The 6,920-nt window shown below is 31.3% G+C and overlaps 1 long non-coding RNA gene across 1 annotated transcript; it reads right to left on the bottom strand.

Annotated features, from left to right (window-relative positions):
• Positions 1-1,339: 1,339 nt before the first annotated feature.
• On the bottom strand, positions 1,340-4,102 carry LOC134247434 (uncharacterized). Its single transcript, XR_009987838.1, has 6 exons — positions 4,012-4,102; positions 3,829-3,888; positions 2,761-2,820; positions 2,578-2,637; positions 1,527-1,586; positions 1,340-1,397 (listed from the first exon to the last, which is right to left on the bottom strand). It is a non-coding gene; the product is annotated as an uncharacterized LOC134247434 (long non-coding RNA).
• Between the last annotated feature and the right edge of the window lie 2,818 nt (positions 4,103-6,920).

Genomic DNA, 6,920 nt, shown 5'->3' with positions numbered 1-6,920 from the left:
ACATTCACAAGCATATTTTTTCTTACCAACTGATAAGCCTACATCCACATTTTTATCCGAAAAGGATTCTATTTGCATTTTCACTCTTAGAAATATACCATATTTCTATTAACACATGCGACTTTTAAAAATAAGGCTGCCCTTGACTTGTAACACATTTAAGAACTTCTTTTTTTAGGCAAGTGAGTTAAGGCAAGATATCGGTTTTCTATACAAATGAGCTGTAAAAATGCATAAATTGTATATTTTATGTACAGAGAAAATTCAACTTGATTTTCTTATACATACTTAGTACCCACAGTATATAATTGCAAGTGCACAATATGACGTTGTATTATGACGTCATAGTTCTTTCCAATTCAAGGTAATAAAACACATCAACAAAACAACGTCGGCGCAAGGGCATATACTATTTAATTTAAAATAAATAAAGTATAATTTTAAAGAGAAAATTCTCTAAATTGATAAAATTGCTGTACAAATCCTATCCTCTTCTTCAATCGATATTTTTTTTTTCTAAACTTACACTGGACTGTGCATTTTTACCCTGTTTCAACTTAGAACTGTGCGAATAGTATCTAAACAATTACTGTGTCGACATTTGTGCAGCAATATCTTAAATCCTTGGAATATTCTGCGTCCCTTTATACCTTGTTTCTGTCTAAAAGAGTAAGGTATGCCCTTGCGCCGAAGCGATTTTGTTGATGTTTCTTATAAACCTGTGTAGTAAAGGTCGATGACGTCATAATATGACGTCATAATGTGTACTGGCAATCGCATATCGTGGGAACCAAGAATGTATTAGAAAGCAAGTCTTAACATTTTCTTTGCGGTATGTATATAAATTTAGGGTCTTAATTAATCATTTTGCATTGAAACCTCCATACGTAGCCTTAACTCACTTGCGATAGTACCAGCTGACGAAGCTACATGCATATTTCCTTTCGAAATGTCAAGTTGTCTTTTTACTACTGAAAATAGCATATAGTAAAAAATTCTGTCTGGAAAAAGTACCACCTCCCTGGATGCTACTTGCATGGATGAGAAATCTTATAAGGAAAAAAAATTATTCATGATTGAAAAAAATACACCCAAATAATGAACTACTGGGGTATATTAATTCTATACTCTGCTATTTATTTGTAGTTAGAATTCCATAGTCAAACATATACAGCCACAATGATTCTTTTATGCTTACCAAGAGGCAAAGAAACGTAACATTTTCATCAGGAATTCACTTTTACTTTCACTCCAAGCTTTATGATTAAAACGTCTGTATTTTGCTTTGCTTCTAGTGCTTATTGAATTCTTGATTAGCAATACTGCTCGCCAACCCCATGCTGATGACGCAGCATCCACATTTACAGCCGAAAAAGAATTCACTCCCCTTTTCACTCCTGAAAATATAGCATATTTTGATGACCATTTTAAAGTGAATCCTACGCGTTTTACTTGTTTTAAAATTCCAAAGTATATGTATATGTACAAGCATATATGTGCAGTCAAAGGAAATCTTTTTGTCATACCAAGAGGTGAAGCGACGTCAACATTTTCAGCAGAAAAAGAGTTCAATCCTCTTTTAATTCCTGTAAATATATTTCAAATGCTATTATCTATAAGCTATGTTCATTTGAACTACAAATACAGAAATAAAAGCTTTCGTATTCTCATTCTTAGGAATTCATATTTTTCTTTCGGATGAAACCACATGTCAAAAAAGATTTAAACGTTTTTTTCACTGAAAATTAAAGATATATAATTCAAACAATGTAGATCGCTTTACGATACCTTATCTTTTAGTGGCAAGGTTTATATTTGTTATAGAATTTCTAACCAAATAAAGCTTTTCAATTTTTTTTTTACTCATTGCATTAAAGTACATATGCAGAATTAAGCGATGATGACATTTTTGCGAGAATTGATTTCGAGGGGAAAACACTGAAATGATATTCGAGCGAACAATACTGATTTAAAGATACATGTTTTGTCATTATTATGCCCCGCTAATAATTTATCATTAGAATTCCAAATACCTGCTTACACATTCACAAGCATCTTTTTTCTTACCAACTGATAAACCTACATCCACATTTTTATCCGAAAAGGATTCTATATGCCTTTTCACTCTTATAAATATAACATATTTCTATAAATAAATGCGACTTTTAAAAATAATGTCCCCTAACTTGCTAACACATTTAAGAATTTCTTTTTTTAGTACCAGCTGACGAAGCTACATGCACATTTCCTTTCGAAATGTCAAGTTGTCTTTTTACTCCTGAAAATAGCATATTTTAAATACAATGTAACTATTAAAACTATGCTCTGCTATTTATTTGTAGTTAGAATTCCATAGTCAAACATATACAGCCACACAGATTCTTTTATGCTTACCAAGAGGCAAAGAAACGTCAACATTTTCATCAGAAAAAGATTTCACTTCTCTGTTCACACCAAGCTTTATGATTAAAACGTCCGTTTCTTGCTTTGCTCCTGGTGCTTATTGAATTATTCAACTTAATTAATGAGCTTGAATACTGCTCGCCAACCCCATATTTCAATTATAAAAATACACACCAGCTGATGACGCAGCATCCACATTTACAGCCGAAAAAGAATTCACTCCCCTTTTCACTCCTGAAAATAAAGCATATTTTGATGACCATTTCAAAGTGTATGTAACGCGTTTTACTTGTTTTAAAATTCCAAAGTATATGTATAAGCATATATGTACAGTCAAAGGAAATCTTTTTGTCTTACCAAGAGGTGAAGCGACGTCAACATTTTCAGCAGAAAAAGAGTTCAATCCTCTTTTAATTCCTGTAAATATATTTCAAATACTATTATCTATATGCTATGCTTATTTCAGCTACAAATACAGAAAAAAAAGCTTCCGTATTCTCATTCTTAAGAATTCAAATTTTTCTCTCTTAGAATCGGATGAAACCACATTCACATTTTTATCCAAAAATGAATTAAACCTTTTTTCACTGAAAATTAAAGATATATAATTCAAACAATGTAGATTGATTTACGACACCTTATCTTTTAGTGGCAAGGTTTATATTTGATATAGCATTTCTAAGCAAATTAAACTTTTCAATTTTTTTTTACTTCTTTGCATAAAATACATATGCAGAATTAAGCGATGATGACATTTTTGCGAGAATTGATTTCGAGGGGAAAACACTGAAATGATATTCGAGCGAACAATACTGATTTAAAGATACATGTTTTGTCATTATTATGCCCCGCTAATAATTTATCATTAGAATTCCAAATACCTGATTACACATTCACAACTATCTTTTTTCTTACCAACTGATGAACCTACATCCACATTTTTATCCGAAAAGGATTCTATTTGCCTTTTCACTCTAAAAATATACCATATTTTTATTAACACATGCGACTTTTAAAAATAAGCCTCTCCTAACTTGCTAACACATTTAAGAACTTCTTTTTTTCGTACCAGCTGACGTAGCTACATCAACATTTCCTTTCGAAATGTCAAGTTGTCTTTTCACTCCTGAGAATCGCATATTTTAAATACAATGTAACTATTAAAACTATGATCTGCTATTCATTTGTAGTTAGAATTCCATAGTCAAACATGTACAGCCACACTGATTCTTTTATGCTTACCAAGAGGCAAAGAAACGTCAACATTTTCATCAGAAAAAAAATTCACTTTTCTTTTCACTCCAAGCTTTATGATTAAAACGTCTGTTTCTTGCTTTGCTCCTGGTGCTTATTGAATTATTCAACTTAATTAATGAGCTTGAATACTGCTCGCCAACCCCATATTTCAATTATAAAAATACACACCAGCTGATGACGCAGCATCCACATTTACAGCCGAAAAAGAATTCACTCCCCTTTTCACTCCTGAAAATATAGCATATTTTGATGACCATTTTAAAGTGTATCCAACGCGTTTTACTTGTTTTAAAATTCCAAAGTATATGTATAAGCATATATGTGCAGTCAAAGGAAATCTTTTTATCTTACCAAGAGGTGAAGCGACGTCAACATTTTCAGCAGAAAAAGAGTTCAATCCTCTTTTAATTCCTGTAAATATATTTCAAATACTATTATCTATATGCTATGCTTATTTCAGCTACAAATACAGAAATAAAAGCTTCCGTATTCTCATTCTTAAGAATTCAAATTTTTCTCTCTTAGAATCGGATGAAACCACATCCACATTTTTATCCAAAAAAGAATTAAACCTTTTTTCACTGAAAATTAAAGATATATAATTCAAACAATGTAGATTGATTTACGACACCTTATCTTTTAGTGGCAAGGTTTATATTTGTTATAGCATTTCTAAGCAAATAAAACTTTCATTTTTTTTTTTACTTCTTTGCATGAAATAGCATATGCAGAATTAAGGTAGGTCGCGGGTTTACTGCATAAAAATTCTTACGAGAAAACATATCCTGAAAATTTGATATAATGTTCCCGAGAATTTACTGCGTATTATCTGCAATTTTTATAAAATTTGCCTACGTAGTTTTAATGCTATATTACTATAAACGCGGTATTGTCATTAGTACATTTTTTACGCTTTACTATTGAAATATATGGAAAAATGACGTTTTTAAGCCAATTTTGTGAAAATAGTTTCTTTTAAAAGGTTTGATAACTTTTTAAAGAAGTAGACGAATTAATCAGGAATTTCAAAATGTCAAGATGAGGTAAAATCAAAACTATTGATATCAAAAAATCAACATGTCTTCTCGCTAGATTTCAAAGTTCCTTTTTATATTGCTGAAATGTTGCGTTTATGGCGTTATTTATGTCTACAACGTTATTTGTTGAACGTTGTAACGTTTACCGTACGAATATAAATATTTTGACATTTGGAATACTAAGTATGCAAGATCTAAAATATGTCATAAACTCAAAATTTAATTTTATTCATCATTTAACTTATTGCGAAAAAATATTAGGATGACCAGCAACTTATTTTCACTAGTATTGTGAAATTCATATTCTAATCACAGAGTCAGAATGAAGGGTACATGTATAAACATTCCTCGTGCATGAGAATTAACATGCATCGACAACACCGCGAGTGATAAATATGAGTTCCTATATTTTTATGAAATTCATGGTGGAAAGGATTTCAGGCATAACACAAAAATTTGATCACTTTATTAAAAAAATAACGGTAAAGAAAAAACTTCCAGATACTGGGGAAATTAGCCGGGGGAGTGGGGTGGGGTGGTGGGTTAGGGGGGTATTTGCAATTTTCTTTCTATATATATTAGACGCAAGCTGGTACATGGGCCTAACTCTTAAGCATTTGTTAATTACGAATTCTCTTAATCAAATTTCCATGCACAAAATGTAAAATACATACACTTGAATTGAGCTTTTACACTTAGACTAGAGCTTTTGTTTAAAACTTTTAATAATAGAAAAAGATACTTGTAAATTGTTTACAGTGTCATATAGGTCTTACAGGTTTTTGTATAAATTTGGATCTTGAAAGCATTTCACAATTTATCAGCCAGTAAAACAAGGCGACTAGATGAGATTTAGATACATAATGAGTAACCACACAATACTTAATAAAAATGATGATGATGATGATGATAAGAAGAAAAAAAAAAGGAAAATGCATGTATTAAATTTAATGCGTTTTTAGTGTTGAGGATTGATTCCATTCTGAAAATTATACGCATATTTTTTCGCCCTAGCTTTGATTAGCAGTCATGATGCAATACGCATGTTCCCCCAGTTGCAAATAACGTGCGCAAATACAACCCCTCAAGTTTTCCGCTAAACAATTTTATTTATGATAACTTACTCTCTGCATACCATAACTTTCACGCCGACTTATTCTGATTGACTTTTAGCAGTTTAGTAATACTTACAATATAAATTATTCCTTTCATTTGGTATTGTATTTAATTTTTCCTAGGGCATTACATATACTAGTAATCACTTGAGAGTTCAGACTGAAATTTAATTATAAAACATGTACCGGGTTTACGTACAATAGCATGCACTTTTAATCTACTTGATTCGTACTGACTTGAAGTCATTTGCAGAGAATTAAGCGGGAAACAACGCAACGTTGCCTTTGTGACGTAACTGACGTCATAATCAAATGTGCACAAAACAGCCGCTCGAATCGTCGAAATTGTGTACCAAAATTGATGACAAAAGCAAACCCGCGACCTACCTTAAGCGATGATGACATTTTTGCGAGAATTGATTTCGAGGGGAAAACACTGAAATGATATTCGAGCGAACAATACTGATTTAAAGATACATGTTTTGTCATTATTATGCCCTGCTAATAATTTATCATTAGAATACCAAATACCTGCTTACACATTCACAAGCATATTTTTTCTTACCAACTGATAAGCCTACATCCACATTTTTATCCGAAAAGGATTCTATTTGCATTTTCACTCTTAGAAATATACCATATTTCTATTAACACATGCGACTTTTAAAAATAAGGCTGCCCTAACTTGCTAACACATTTAAGAACTTCTTTTTTTAGGCAAGTGAGTTAAGGCTAGATATAGGTTTTCTATGCAAATGAGCTAATAAAAATGCATAAATTGTATACTTTATGTACATAGAAAGTTCAAATTGATTTTCTTATACATACTTAGTACCCACAGTATATTATTGCAAGTGCACATTATGACGTCATATTATGACGTCATAGTTCTTTCCAATTCAAGGTAATAAAACACATCAACAAAACAACGTCGGCGCAAGGGCATATCCTATTAAATTTAAAATAAATAAAGTATAATATTAAGGAAAATATTCTTAAAATTAATAAAATTGCTGCACAAATCCTATCCTCTTCTTCAATCGATAAAAATTTTCCTAAACTTACACTGGACTGTACATTTTTACCCTGTTTTCAGCTTAGAACTGTG

This window comes from Saccostrea cucullata, unplaced genomic scaffold (assembly GCF_032062105.1).
Source record: "Saccostrea cucullata isolate Sc308-1 unplaced genomic scaffold, CSIRO_AGI_Scuc_v1 ctg20311, whole genome shotgun sequence".
Taxonomy (NCBI): Eukaryota; Metazoa; Mollusca; class Bivalvia; order Ostreida; family Ostreidae; genus Saccostrea; species Saccostrea cuccullata.
This window is presented reverse-complemented; position numbering and strand designations above follow the sequence as displayed.